This window comes from Macaca nemestrina, chromosome 8 (assembly GCF_043159975.1).
Source record: "Macaca nemestrina isolate mMacNem1 chromosome 8, mMacNem.hap1, whole genome shotgun sequence".
Classification (NCBI taxonomy): domain Eukaryota; kingdom Metazoa; phylum Chordata; class Mammalia; order Primates; family Cercopithecidae; genus Macaca; species Macaca nemestrina.
This window is the reverse complement of record NC_092132.1, coordinates 52,144,446-52,160,205: the sequence shown is the minus strand read 5'-3', so window position 1 is coordinate 52,160,205 and position 15,760 is coordinate 52,144,446. Positions and strand designations below refer to the sequence as shown.

The following is a 15,760-nucleotide window of genomic DNA, read 5'->3' as shown; positions in this document are numbered from 1 at the left end:
TTTACTGAGCAGACTGCTGCTAACCTCCTCCTATCATTGATTGCCTACCAGGAGAAGCAGACCAGCTCAGTTTCCTGGTTCCAAGAAAGAGAATTCAGCAAGATGAGGGTCAAATTACCCCAAACTCCAGATCATCTCTATCAACAATTTCATATGTGTCCAGGAAAGAGAAGCTTTATTGTTTGTCTTGCTCTGTTTTCTGAAGCTAAGAAGACAATTGCTTCCTCGCAAACATGGACAGATTAAATATGCTACATTCTGTCCTTTTCACCATCTGCTTCTTGCTTATTTTATTTTAAGCTGCATGACTAAACTTTATTATCTGACGGGTGAAGGTGGGCCTTGCTGCTGCTGTGCTCTACTCCTTGAGGCTTGGAATGAATGCAAAGTTGCAGGACTGATCTGCAAAAGGGTGAGTCAGAAATCAATCGGCCACTGTGCAATTATCACTCGCTGTGTCAAATACCGAGACATTAGCATTCTAAGATTCCTCTTGGCAAGATTCACAGCAGGGGGAACGGAGTGATGGAAGGGGAACAACAACAACAAAAACCTAGTTTTGTTTGATTCCTCTAAATATCTATATTTGCATAATATCCCTTCTCTTTGTGCTTCCCTATAAGTGCTGTAAGGAAGATTCTGTTCCCAAGCTCTGTCTCTTAAACTTCTCCTGAACCTCTTGGGGTTTCTAGTCTCCCTACTAACTACCTTTCTTATTTCCCAAAATATGTTAAAGCATTCTATCACCTCTAGCACCACAAGCCTGCAGAATCCTCCTTGGAAACTCCTGACAATTCATTTCGAGCCCCATTCATTGTGATTTCTTCCACATTTAATCTGATTTCTAGGACAGGAGCCAAAGTAAGGCAAGATAGTCACTCACCTTGAGTACTCGGGTATAAAATTTAAGAGAGCATCAAAATCTAGTAGCTTAGATTAATATTTCAATGCCATATATTTTAACGTTTTTTAAAATTAAACTTTTATTTTGAGATAATTATTTCATGTGCAGTTGTAAGAAATGATACAGAAAAATTTCCCCACCACTATCCTTTACCCAGTTTCCCCCAGTGGTATGATCCTGAAAAACTCAAGTATCACAACCAGGATATTGACATTGATACAGTCAAGATGCAGAACATTTTCATCACTCAGGTGTTCCTCACATTGCCCTTGTAGTCACACCCCTTTCCTCCCACCCCCACTATTCTTAGCCCTAGACCATTACTAATTTGTTTCTCATTTCTACAATTGTATCCTGTTGAGAATGTTATCTAAATAGAGTCATACAGTATATAACCTTTAGGATATTTTGGTTGTTTCACTCAGCATAATTCTCTGGAGATTCATCCAGGTTGTCATGTGTATCAGTGGTTTGTTCCTTTTGGTTGCTGAATAGTGTTCCATGGTACAGATGTGCCATAGTTTGCTTGTCCGTTCGTTCACTCACTGAAGGGCATCTGGATTGTTCCAGTTTAGGGCTATTTACCCATAAAGTGAATATAGTTTTATTTATCTGGGATAAATGCCCAGGAGGGCAATTGTTGGGTCATATGGTTGTTGCATGTTTTCAAGAAACTGCCAGACTTATTTTCCAAAGTGTACCATTTTACATTTTACATTTCCACCAGCGATATACGAGTGATCCAGTTTCACCATCTTCACCGGCATTTGGCTTTGTCATTATGTTTTTATTTTAGCCATCCTGATAGGTGTGTAATGATATTTTATCGTGATTTTAATTTGCATTTTCCTAATGGCTAATGATGTTTAACATATTTTCATAAGCTTACTTGCCATCTGTGTGTCCTCTTCAAAAAAAAAGAGTCTCTTTATATCTTTTGCCCATTTCTAATTGGATTATTTGTTTGTTTACTAGCAAGTTTTTAGAGTTTTTTTATATATTCTAGATACTTGTCTTTTGTTGAGTTTGTGTTTTGCAAATGTACATATGGGTATGTGTTCACATGTATGTGTTGACCAATTGTTTTTTACAATTTTAAAAATATCTTTATATAACTATAAGGGAAGGGTGAAATGCAAAATATCTAAAACTTATGGCATGGAAATCAACCACCAATCATAATGGATGCTGGCGTTGAACGACAGGTAGGCCTGTTGTTACATGAATCAGCACAAAATCTCCCTTACCACTAGAATACATGTAATCCAGATATAATTCTAAAATATGTTTTTTGCTTTTACATTATGCACATAGAAACTTCAGAGTTACCTGCTGAAATTTTTGTCTAAATATTCATCAATGTCATTTATAACCAGTTAGCAGGTATTTGTTGCTGGCTATGTTCAAGATGCTCACATACATGTAATTAATTAAGTAAATCATTTCTATACATTGACAGGCATTTCTGGAGGACAGAAAAATGTGAGAAAATCATTTATATTTGCTTCAAAATTAGTATATTTTATTGTAATAATAACAATTATTTTTATATAATTTGGAAATTTGAGGTATTATTTCCTTATGTCAATATGGATCCCAATGGACAAACTTACCAGGTGACTTAAATAAATCATCTTAGCAATCCTGAGAAGTATTAGCATTCCCTTTTTTTCCAGATGGAAAAATTGATTACCTTAAAAATGGCAGAGCCTAAACCAACAGCCATGTTGCTGTTATTGTTTTTACTGTAGATCCTGTCCCATTCATCATGTGTGTAAAGAAGCTCTTTGAAAATGACAAAACTTTATATGAATTGCAGATAATTTTATTTCTATTAAAAATGAAATATTCTTCTGATGAAAATGTCTGAGGAAAGTGGTTGATGGACTACATCTTTGAATAGATCCTCAATTGTAAAAAACGAGTAATCAATTGATTGATAGTTGGTTTTACCTTATTTTTCTTTAATGTCCAAATTCTCTTTAGGCTCCAGGCAGAGCTACAGACTTCACTTTTTTCATGTTGGAGTTTTAAGTTTTTTTCTAAAGAGTAGTTTCCCTAAACCAACCAGTCTATTGATTTGTTAGTTTTGTAGAACAGCAAATCTCTTGCTCCATAGGGCAATTTATTCGTCTAATAATAATTAGAATATATATTTAAGATATTAGTCTGACATCTAATGTTAGCATTCCCTTTTTTCCAGATGCAAACGTGATTACTTGGAAACAGTCTAATTATTAGTAGTCTATATCATTAAGATATTAGTCTAATATTATCAGTATTACTGAGTTCAAAAGTCGAATCTCATGTTCTCTGTGAGAATTTGGATAAAGGGCAGGACTTCCATTTTAATTGTATTTGAAAAATGAAACCAGGCATGCAATTGGTGCTCTGGAAAAGTTTGTTTGCCCCCCACTAGCTGAACATTTTTCTATAATAATCTTAAGGCTATCTACGTTATTTTATTTTTTAAAAGTCTCAGGACTCCTATTTTGATAAATTAGAAAACTCCGTACCATTAGGAGACGTTGACTTGTCGAAGACGGATGGAAAGCCGAGAGCCTGCCCACCGCCGGACCACCAGCCAGCACCAAGGGAACACGAAAGACGAAGTCCTCCTCTCAGCCAAGGCCCAGAAGCCCTAAGAAGTGTCCCAAAATAGCGAAGAAAGGAAAAGCAACTCGTCGAGGGAGAGCCAGGAAGAAAAGTGCTCCAAAAAAGACCTCGACTGTAAGAACACCTGAGGAAGGGAGCGGGCCAGCGCCATCAGGCCCCATTGGCCCGCTGAACCAGAAGCTCCCTCAGCATGAACTGCGGCGGGAGCCACTAAGTGCGGGGACGCAGCCAGAGGAAACACTGAGTGAGGGCAACCGGCCGGAATTGAGGGGGCCTAGCCCGACCCACTGAGTGAGGGGACGCAGGCGGAGGAACAGAGTGAGGGGACACAGCCGGACCCACTGAGTGAGGGGACGCAGGCGGAGGAACAGAGTGAGGGGACACAGCCGGACCCACTGAGTGAGGGGACTGCAACCGTCTCCACTCTCTTCCTGAGCAACGAGTAACTTCAGACCCAGCCCCGAGACCTAGGAGCCATCGGAGGTCTGACCCAGAGAACTCGCCAACAGGGTGCACCCCGTGATGAAAATAAAATGAATCTGTTAAAGAGAGAGAGAGGAAAAAAAACTCCGTCACCACTTTTTTTCCCCAAGTCCCCACCACTTCTGACACTATCTTTTTCTCTAACGTTCTGCTGTTGTGGTCCCTGGTGCATGCCTGTTTCACAAAACGCCAAGAGTAGTTCAATGGATATCATTGGGGGGGGAAAAAAGAAAGAAAATAAAGAAGCCAGAAAGTTTACCATTTCTCAATGTTTACTAAGGTGACATCCTAATAATACACTTTTTAAGGCAAAGCATGGGGAAGAACCACATGGGTCAGCTAGGAAAACTTGCCAAATGATTCAATTAAGTTGGAAATATTCATTTAGTTGAGTGGATATCTGTCAACCTTAATCTGGTTCAGTGCAATGCTAATTCTATATTGACTTCAATTTTATGAATTTGTTGTTGGTATAAGACTATAGGCTTACTAATATTCTCATAAATGTGGCACATTACCAGGATATTCCTCTTTCAACTGTTTTAGTGATTAATGGAAAGAAGTTGTTTAGAGGGAACATAAATTTTATTCATATAAAATTAGCAACAGGAACCACTTGCACAAATGAGCTAAAAAGTAAAAAGTGTACAGAGGAATTAAAAAGAGCAAAAAGATTTGGGAGGTCCAGGAGGGTGGATCACCTGAGGTCAGGAGTTTGAGACTAGCCTGGCCAACATGTTGAAACCCCATCTCTACTAAAAATACAAAAAAATTAGCTGGGTGTGATGGCAGGCACCTGTAATCCCAGCTACTCAGGAGGCTGAGGCATGAGAATCGTTTGAACCCAGGAGGCCAAGGTTGCAGTGAGCCGAGATTGTGCCACTGTACTCCAGCTTGGGTGACAGAATGAGACTCTGTCTCAAAAAAAAAAAAAAAAAAAAAAGCGGGGGGCGCAAAAAGAGAAGGCCAGAGACTGGCTGGCATCCATAAGCAGAGAATAGAAGAGAGTCAAACAGGTAAATACATAGAATATACTAAGAAAAGAATGGATGCATGATGAACATAGGGTCAAAAAAGTTTTCAGATGGATAACAGAAAGAAATAACAGCTTTCAAATTTAACCTGGAGAAAGTTATTGGTGATTCTAGGGAGCACACTTGTGTTTGTTAGTCAAGAGACCTAGGGCATTGCAGGTAGTATGGAGGAAATAGAGGCAGCTGGTAGAGCTGTAGCAAGTAATCAGTTATCTGCATTTGGAGGTGTCTATTAAGAGGAAAGTTCCCAGGGGAACATGGTAGGACATGAACCATTCTATCCTCATATGCTTCCAGGGATATGGCCAATGTCCCTTCCTCCTCTGAGCTCCTGTAGTTTACCCATCTGTGACCCTCATTTGGCACTTAGGACCTGCTGGCTTATATTGTTCTTTATTTCTTTAGGAGCTGGTCTATTTCCAAAACAGCCTGTGAGCTTTTTAACAATTGCTTTATATTGTCTGCCACAATGCCTTGCACGTAATGTTAGTGATCGCAATAGTTGTAGAGGTGGCAGTAGTAAAAGTAGTAATAGAAAGAGCTGTTACTATGACTGTGTCAAGTACTTTATGTATCTTATTTCATTTAATCCTCTTCCTAGGGTAGCTAATATTATTATCTGTCATTATCTCCAATGTAAAAGCGAGGACACTGAGGCTCAGAGAAGTTCAATAACTTGGTTCTACTCAGCTTGTAGATGGCAGAGTTGGGATTCAGATTCAGAGGTTTCAGATCTCAGTTGCCAAAGTTTGACAAGGAAGATTTGGTACACGCTATCTCATTCCTTTTTTTTTTTTTTTCACTAACATAAAATTTTAAACAGTAAGGTTTTATCAGATACTCAGTGCAATAAGTTGTTTTATGTCTCTCACTGGAATTTTCAATTATCTTGGCTTTTATGATTTGTCACCAGAAGTAAAATGGTTTATGTCTGGGAGAACCCTGTGGCCATGATGGCTCTGGTGAATGTGGGAGCCTGAAAAGCACTGGATCTCTGGCCAGAAAGATAGAAAAAATAGTACAGGAAACATTGTCAAATAAGCCACCCACAGAAACAATGGCCAGGCAAAGGCCAGATAGCACTGCCAGGTGAAATATAAGTACCTGGCTAATTTGAATTTCAGATAAACAAGTTTTTCCATATAAGTATGTCCCAAATGTTGCATGGAATATACTTATATTAAAACAGCATTCATTTAAAAATCTGAAATCCAAATTTAACTGGGAATCCTGCATTTTTACTTACTGAATCTGGCAACCCCAAGGCCAGAACACATTCTCCCATTTTTTGATATACTGAGGAAGTACAGGTCTCAGCCGTAAACCACCAAGGGAGAAAGGAACATTTCTGTCATTCTTCTGCAGATCAGTCCTGCTGCTTAAAATAAACCTGACCAACTTTAAAGAATTAAAAGTTTTGTTTGGTTTTAAGTCTGAATCATATTCATTCAAAATGCAGAAAATCGTTTAACTAAAAAATGCTCTGCTCTTAAGTTCTTTGCACTTCTCTCTCTTTCTCTCTCTCTCTCTCTCTCTCTCTCACACACACACACACACACACACACACACACACATATACATGAACTTAGAAAACAATGATTTGAACCCCCTTCTTCTTGCAATAACTGATTACTTTAACTTCATGGATTCTGCAAGGCAAACACAGAAACTGGAGTTCTAGTTTCCTATATTCGTTCAAATTCCCCAAAATCATTCTCTATTTTACCTCAGGTATTAGTTCTGTGGGTTTTGAACTGAAAAAGAACTTTGTATGAATGCTTATAGGAGATAGGAGTGGATGATCTCAGTCTGTTCATTCGTGGTTCAATAAAAATTCTGTCTTTACTGAATTAGTCAGATAATCATATTTCTGATGCTCCATCTGATCAAATTTGTGCTGAAATTTAAAAGAAAGTGTTAGTCCTTGACCTAGCCTAGCTGATTGTAGCCAGCACCCAGGCACCAAGTACCCTGGCAAGATCTGAGGATCTCTGATACTTCTTTCAAATGGAGTTGGATAACTGCTTGATTTCCAGGGGCTGCAGTTTCCACAGAAGGTAAACTTGGACTCACTTTCCTTTCTTCTCTCTTCTTGCCCCTCACCTCCTATTTTCCCCCACCAGCCTACTTTACTCTCAACATTCAGTGCCCTGGACAAGGACTGATATGGTTTGTCTGTGTCCTCTGCCAAATCTCATCTTGAATTATAATCCCCATAATCCCCACGTGTCATGGGAGGGACCTAGTGAGAGGTAATTGAATCATGGGGGTGGTTTCCCCCATGCTGTTCTTGTGATAGTGAGTGAGTTCTCATGAGATCTGATGGTTTTGGTTTTATAAGTGTCTGCATTTCCTGGTGCTCATTCTCTCTACTGCCGCCTTGTGAAGAGGTGCCTTCTGCATGATTGTAAGTTTCCTGAGGCCTCCCTGGCCATGCAGAACGGTGAGTCAATTAAACCTCTTTTCTTTGTAAATTACCCAGGCTCAAATATTTCTTCATAGCAGTGTAAGAACAGACTAATACAGGGACATTGCAATTTCATTCCAAGAGTCATAGGGACAAGTTCTTCTCATAATGGGAAAGACATTCTAGACCAAATGCTTCTATCATAGAAACATTTAGAGTCACAAGGAAGCAGACACTGGTAATCCATATTTCTTTAATTTGCCAGAAAGTGTCTTCCTTTCCTTCTGTTTCTTAAAATTTAAGAGTAAATTATTCATTTAATACCTGAAAGGTGACTAACTACGTGTTGCTAACATTACCGAGGGCATGGTTTCATTACAAAGTTCTCCATTTTGTCAATCTATATTTCTCATGATGAGTTATTTTCCTAATCATAATGTGAGTCCTCTGAACTTCTTTATCTGTTATCAGTCCACACAAATCCCACTGAAAATAAAGTGATTCTCATCTGATGAAACCAGGTTCTAGAAGGAACACTCAAGACAGCAGCCAAATCTCTTTGGGAATGGATGGCTCTACTATATCTACAGTATCACCAAAAGATGTGAAATACATTGTCATTTCTATTGGCTATTTATTTTAAAGGAAAAAAATGTAAGAAACAACAAAACGGAAATGGCCAGAAATCCTTAAAACTCTGAAAACAAATACCTAACTAAGTAGGAAAATAATATTGACTGAATTTCAGAAAAGACTATCCAATTGCTTGTGATGAATGACAATGATTCTAAATATGGATGTATGTGAATATAACATTTGCTTTTAAGATGTTTTTGTCCTCACTCAATTTTATTGTTTCAAAATGAAGTTTTGCTGCTATCTAGGTTATAAGGTTGACAAAATGATTTATTTTGAAATGAGCCAAGTTTTTACTTTGAAAAAATAGTAATGTGCAGAGATTACTTTGTTAGTATTTCAATTTTCTGATTACCAACCGTCAATTTAAATGTTTCCCTGGAGTTCTTTGCAGTACTGAAAATTTAAAGACAAATCAAAGAGTCGGGATAGTTAGTGCCAAGGCCCATGTGTCTCACAGTAGCTTCATCTCTAACGTGGTTAAAATATTCAAGATTCCAGGAATTTCACAGGAATATGTGAGCAATATTAGGAATGTCATGGATTCTGAGCATGAAATTTGTCTTCAATATACATGTCTTTTTTATCATATATTGAATAAATTTGGTATTATTTTCTCTTACAAATTAGCTGTAACTTACATTTCACTCTACATTCCTGAGAAGGAAAAAAGCATGGTGTGGGACATTATATGACCCTTGGGTATTCCGTAGGGAGAAGACTTACTCTCTAATGTCCAGCAGCTGATTTCTCAGCTTGTGGATGATTTTGGACTGCTTTTCTGCAACAGCATCTGTTTTGAGATTATAAAATTCTCGTTAACATTTTCACTAGAACAAATAAGGAAAGGTGCCAAAATGGAATAAAATAGTGAATTCTTCTTTCTTTTAAAGAACAAATAATTGGGTACAGTAATGACTGTAAAATGATATTATTAAATTGTGTGAATTTTTAATTGCTTTTTTTATTTGAAAAACCACAACTGAACAACTAGTATGAAGGAACGATGCTAGGTGCAGTGAAGAATATAATGGTGAAAATGGATACAAAAATGAAACAAAAAAATGGCCTCATAGTCTTGATGTAACCTGCTCACACTCAAAGATAATTGGGAGTCAACACTTTTGGCCTTACATGATGAGCACTTTCATGAGCTCTGTGTATCTGTAAGTGGGTATATTATGTGTGCATTTGAGTGTGTATCTAAAAGTGTTTATGTGTTGTGCTTATGTTCAACCTGGGCCTCAAATCAATTGCTCTGGTTTTATGCCTCCAGATTAGATTACCTGAAGGAGCTGGAGCCCATCTTAGGTGCAATTTCTGTTGCCCACCCTCAAGTACTCTTTGCAGTGAGGTAAATAAGAAGTAAAGAGTTGTAGCATTCTCCATACCCCCATCTCCAACATTTATAACTAGTGCTGTTACAAGAAGTGATGTGAATAAACATACAAGTTGCTGAATTATTTATATATCATTTCTATTAACTTAGTGAGATATATTTTGTAAATTACAAATAGTTTCCAAAGCCGAAAATCATTTAGACTAATTGGTACATTATACAATCTAACTGTGTAATTGATTTTTAAATGAATTGGTCCCTAAGTGAGTTTTGAATATCCTATAATAATTGGTTTCTAATAAATAGTATGAATAAATGAGTGATTAGTGCATATATATAGAAAGCAGCTGATCGGTCTTTAGTTTAACTGAAAGGCCCAGTACACTGGTGCAGAAAGTCCACTAGAGAGCTAAGCATGACTTACATCAGCATGCCATTATTACAAACTGGAAATTGTAGACTGTAATGATAGATGTCCCTTGTATTGGGGTTGTTTTTCAAGCTGATTGGGAAGGACACTCTCTCTTTTAAGAAGAGATATATGGCTGCCTATAGGAGATCTCATGGTCACTTGCCAAATGTTAATGTTCAGCACTTAGTATTTCTGGCTCAGACCCAGTCTTAGCATCTCAGGATCTGTTAAGTTGTTCCTTCTCCTAAAAGGCAATTGGAACTTGAGAGGAATTCTGACATCCTTTGTGCAAATGGATACTGCAAACCAGAAAACATGGAAAGAAACACAGAAAACTATTGCATACTTATATATATTATGTAAATATAATAGTACTTCTGTATTATTTGCTGCTGTTTATTCACAAATATCAAAATGCCATACAATTTGCAGGGAACATGTTGGTTAGCCCTGTAATTGGTTAGCCCTGTAAAGCCCATAATTGGTTAGCCCTGTAAAACCAATTCCCTCCTCCTTTGGGTACTAGACCTCAGTTTCCTTTTTAGGGAAACTGCACCTTTGAATACAGCTTGGTGGTACTCCTGCCAGTCAAGGAACCCTGTTCTTTCCTTAGCCAAGCAACAGGCATGTGACCAAATTCCTACCTCTGAAATATAAATCATAAGTTGAATGGCAGAGAATAAACATGTTTGCATGTGACTTAATCCTGCAATGGTGCCTGGAGAAGACCATCAAGTAATTCATGTAGTGATGTTCCTGAGCCCCTAGAAGCTGCCTGTCTCCCCTTTCCTGCTTGATTTGCAGCCTCTGCTTTGATCCTAAAACTTTTCCATCATCTTTTAACAAATTGCCTTTTTTTTAAGATAGCTAAATTCTGCTTCTGCTGCTTACATTCAAAAACTGCAACTGACAAAGTTCTTTTACTTCTCTTACTTTTTGCTTATGGAGTTGAAGAATATATATATTTTTAAAAACCCTAATGTTTAGTAACTTGTCTGTGGGTACCTTAATCACTGGCCTGAAAGTAGAAGCGAGTAATATCCAGATTAGTACAATAGGTGGTGTCATTCTTTTCAAATATTGCATTATTTACTCCAGTGTAATCCACTAAGCATTGGTACAGCTAGTGAGCTCAACAAATTCCAAGACTATTTTCAACCAGTAATCATTGATTTGTGTGGCATTGGTTGCTATTTTTTTAAATATTAGATTATAAGCTTTTCCAGGGTTGCTTTGCTTTCTGAAAGTAAGTTTTGAGTTTGCTTCCCCGTGAGTCTTCCCTTTGACAGCTGTTATATTTAATCTTCCTAAAAATGCTGTTTTCAGGAGTTGGAGGAACCAGGGTGAGAGAATTTCTTTCTCAAGGATCCACATTATCTACTCACTTTTTGTTCCACCTTTATGTTCTTCTCCTTCCTCAGTGTAGTATAATTGGTTTCAAGTCTTGGAAGTTGAGGAGGAAATGTGTGTGCTAAGTCTTGCTTTTTCCTATCATATATTCACTTGGAATTATGTTTAAGTGCATAAATCCTCCCTGTTTGCTTGAGACTTAAGATTCTGAAACTCATAAGCCAAGCAGCCAGGGTGAGCACTAAATATACATTAGTTAACATTTCAAAGTATTGCTCGACCATGCTACAATGAATTTTTATTGTTCAAGAGGTCAAAATTCATTATGTGGAAATTCATATTTTGATTCCATCTGATTAACCTTATTCCTAATCAAACACAGGAAACTAAAGGTTTATTGGGTTGTGTTTCTGGGAGATAAAAATGTCTCTACTAGGGTTTGTCTGTTCAGTCTAAACCTGATGTCCCCCAATGTGAAAAAGATCTCATCATGGAAAGAGTACAAAATTTTATGGGGGTAAAGCCAGGTGTGGTGGCATACGCCTATAGTCCTAGCTACTCAGGGGGCTGAGGCAGGATCCCCTGAGGCTAGGAGTTCAAGTCCAGCCTGGGCAACATAGTGTGACTTCATCCCTTAAAAAAAAATAATAAAAATATTTTAATGTGGTAGTCATCCTAGTTATATTCTTCATAAAGGAGAGTCTTTTCTGACCTATGCATGAATTATCATGAATAGAGAAAATCTATATTCTGTGAGATATATTTTTACAGACTTTTAGAGGAACAGAAACCAACAGTATGATCAATCCTGTCAATATAAGCCAAACCTCTGTCAAAGGACCTCTGTGGCACAAGGTTTTTATGTTTCTTCACAGTAAATTTCTTTTCCTAACTGTATTTGGCTTATTCTTATTATTTGATGTTTGAACACTGACCGCTGGGACCAAAGAAAGATGAACCAGAGTATCGAGGGGAATTCATGCTGGGATTACAATTTTGACCAAAGATGATGAGCTTGCACATGTGTAATGTGAACACAAGCTGTTATTCCCATGATAACTCCTCACAATGTGTGGTACATAAAACTTCTCCTATACAGTGAGGTCTTGACTAAGACTGAGTCAGAAACTGTTATACTCCCTGCATCTGAGATGCTGTTTTTCAATAATATTGACTCTTAGAAAAGAAGAATATTAAACTCAGAGAATACATATCCAAGTTGTTATCTCAACTTCAACATTTAATGGAAGTTGGATTTAAACTCAAAAGCTCTCATCCTACCTCTTTCAAATGATTGGTTTGAGGATTGGATACCATAGTGTACTTGAGATGGCTTTGTAAAGCACAATGGACCGAACTAATGTAAATTATAATTTTCATATTTATCTAAGTATTATTTATCTAAATAAATTTGAAACTTAAATTTACTGAAGTTTGATGAAGAGGTAGGTCCTTATAATGCCTGATAAATGCCATCAAAACAATGACATTTAAAAGTAATATTCAGTAAAAGCCACATAGAAACTGTGCTTATCAAACTCTTCACTGGTTAAAAGGGATACAATGTAAATAGAATTCTTATTAATATAATGTTTAAGGATAGAGATGTTACATTAATAAGGCTGTGGATACAGGTAATTATCACCAGCTAAGAGGAAAGCCTAGTTTTCAAGGTAAGTAGACTATTTTCATTCCATGCTCATTTTGAGTTTCATTCTACTTTTCGGAGTTTAAGAAAACAATTCAATAAAATGTTTGTCTTACAGTTTTGCAATGCCCCATGATGTTATATAATTCTTAAAACTTAAATCAAAGAAACATTCACTTCAAGTCAATAAAATATTATAAAATAACTTAATACAAATTAGCACAGTTTGGGGCAGAAGATCCTGGGAGAGAGACACTCCACTCAGCACAGGAAGGAAAAAAGACAAGCTATGCACTCCTTTTCCCTGTGGGTAAGTAGAGCCTTGATAGATCAAAGACATTGAATAAAATAGCTCTAACTCTATAGTGAATTATTTACTTGGTAAAGAGGGAACCCTGGACCTGATAACAGTATGGGTGATGGTGTTCATGTGACCACTCAGATGAGCACTCTCCTTCTCAGTCCTGCAGAAGACGGAGAAACTATCCAATGAGCAATGGGTGGAGAATGAGCTGGGCATGCAGTAAAACTGATGATCAATGTGCTGTGAGACTCAGTACTACGCTGGCCACAAGTAACAGACCCGTAGAGCTCCCCAAGTCCTAGATGGTCTTTCATTTCCAATTCTCATCACACATATTCTTAAAATAAGTCTACTTTTCCTTTCAGTGGCTTATTTGAATCCCAGATTGTGGCAACCAAGATAAAGAAAACTAATTAAACTTTTTGGCACAACTTTCACCCCAAGTACATCCCAGTCCTTGGCTACATTGCTGAGGTCACAATGGAAGACACCCATAGGGAGGTCTGCTGCAAACCTGGCATTGCCAGGGTGACTGAAGACACCCCTGCTCTTTGCCTAAGTGCACTATTCTACATGCATGTGTACCCCACGTGACACTGCTCCACATCCCACCTCCCAGCAGGGGCAACATTATGTAAGTAGAAGCATCACCCTGCCCTTATGCTATTTTAAAAATCATGCTGTCACAAAAGAAACAAATAGAAGTAGGCAGAACCTGAGCAAATAGAGTTATTTGTACACAGTGTTCTCATCTCCCACCAGGAAGTGTCTATGTTCCATGAAACGTCTGAATCCCACAGAAGTCTGGGAAGCTCACTCTGCGGGATTTACACTGCTTTCACCTCCCAGGATGTCCTTGTTTCACTTGGCTAATTTCTTGAGGTCTACTCCAGACCCCTGTAGGGCAGAGAATAGAATCTCGTGTCTGGCAAAGAAAGGAAAGAAAAAGCATACACACACACACACACACACACACACACACACACTCTGAGTCTTTATTGACTAAATGCTACCTGGACTATTAAAGGAGGACAGTGAGTGTTGAAATGCATTACTTATATGCCAGGCAGCAATAACTGCATTTTGCTTTATAGCATTGATCAGAGTTTTACCATGCTTAGGGAAATTATCATTTATGTATATTTATAGGGAGCATAGGTAGGACAGAGTGTGATTTATCAGCACTTCAAGCCAATAACTGGTAGGAAAAAGCACCTAGATGATGGTGGTGTTACATGATCTTTGGGGTGTTGTTTTTCTGGCTGAAAACCTCTGTGGCCAAGGGCGCCTTTGCCTGAGCTTTGTTCAGGCCCTCTGGGCTTATTTTGCCCAATTTGCCTGGCAGGGCGCTCTTGGTTTATGCTAACGGCCTGGGTCCCATGCCAAGGGTGAGTCAAGCATAGAATGATGAGGGGTATGTGAGCTAGCATGGGTCCAGCCACTGTGCAGTCAAACGTGAGCTGCTGCTGTGGGGCAGGCAGCTCAAGTTGCCGGCACAAGTGTTGGCTCTCTGCAAGCTTGTGACCAGACCAGGCACACCACAAGCAGCTTCCACAGCTGGCACTAAGGAACATGGTGGTGCCCAGAAGCTTGGAGACACCAGGAATCACACAAAACACCATGACACCGGAGTCCAAAAGAGGGATTCACAGCTCTAGCTTGAGGAGCTCCTAAGTTTGGGCTCCCAGAAGAGCCGCAGGTTTTCTTTCCTTCTCTTCACCCACAACATGGCAAGCAAGGGGCATGTCTCAGCCCTGTTTGTGTTACAGCTCTTTTAGCCTCACCATTGGGTGGGTCCCGAATTCTTGTCCTGCCAGGAAGAATGAGGTATGCAGACAAGTGGAGGGTGAGCAAGATGAACAGGAGCTTTATTTAGCAACAGAACAACTCAGAAGAAAGCTGCAGGGGGCAGCTGCTTTCTGCAGCCAGGGTGTCCTGACAAGTGTTCAGCTCCTAGCAGAGACGGTAGCTCTTCTCTGCAGCTGGTTGTCCCGTCGTCTATGCAGCTCTCAGCAGAGAGAAAGCCCTAAAGTGGATGGCTCCTCTCTGCAGGCAGGTCATCCCATCATCTTCCCATTGTCTCTCCCTCGTCTTTTGCAGCTCTCAGCAGAGAGGAGTTCCTAGAGTGGGTTACTCCTCTCTGCAGCTGGCTGTCCCAACATCTTCTCAGCTCTGGCTGAGCCCAAGGCTTTTATGGGCCTTAGAGGGGAAGAAATGCACTCCAATTGGTCCATGGGCAGCCATGGGTGAGCCCAGAAAAGGCATCACAAGTTCCCACTCCAGTCCAAAGGACTGGCAGCCTGGCCCCCAGCCTTTAGGCCTCCCACTCCGGACTGAAGATGAGGACTTACTGGGGACCTGCCCTCTTCTGCCCAAGAACCTGTCTGCCTCCTCATGATGCCCAGGCTGTAGGTGCTGAGAGGCACCTGTAGACCAGCACCGAGCTGTCCTCAGCCCCATCTCAGCTTCCCTCCTATGCTTGTCAGTGCCCGAAGTCCAGAGGGTGCCAAGACAGCAAGGGTCTGGCATGTCAGCACTGCCTCAAGCATGTGCACACCCGGCCAGGCTGTGACAGTTCTTGGGCTTGGCCCTGACTTTTCTCCAAGATTGGAGCAGGTGCAGACAGC

General features: G+C 39.4%; 1 long non-coding RNA gene across 11 annotated transcripts in view; it reads right to left on the bottom strand.

The window, feature by feature from the left end:
* Nucleotides 1-4,271, bottom strand: part of LOC105497258 (uncharacterized) — a 38,477-nt gene extending 34,206 nt beyond the window's left edge. For 3 of the 11 annotated variants that reach the window (XR_011606892.1, XR_011606895.1, XR_011606900.1), the window contains exon 1: nucleotides 3,421-4,269. This is a non-coding gene — a long non-coding RNA (uncharacterized lncRNA). Of the gene's footprint in view, nucleotides 1-747; nucleotides 845-3,420 lie in introns of all 11 variants that reach the window. The other 8 variants (XR_011606894.1, XR_011606890.1, XR_011606893.1 and 5 more) reach the window with 4 other exon arrangements.
* Nucleotides 4,272-15,760: the final 11,489 nt, after the last annotated feature.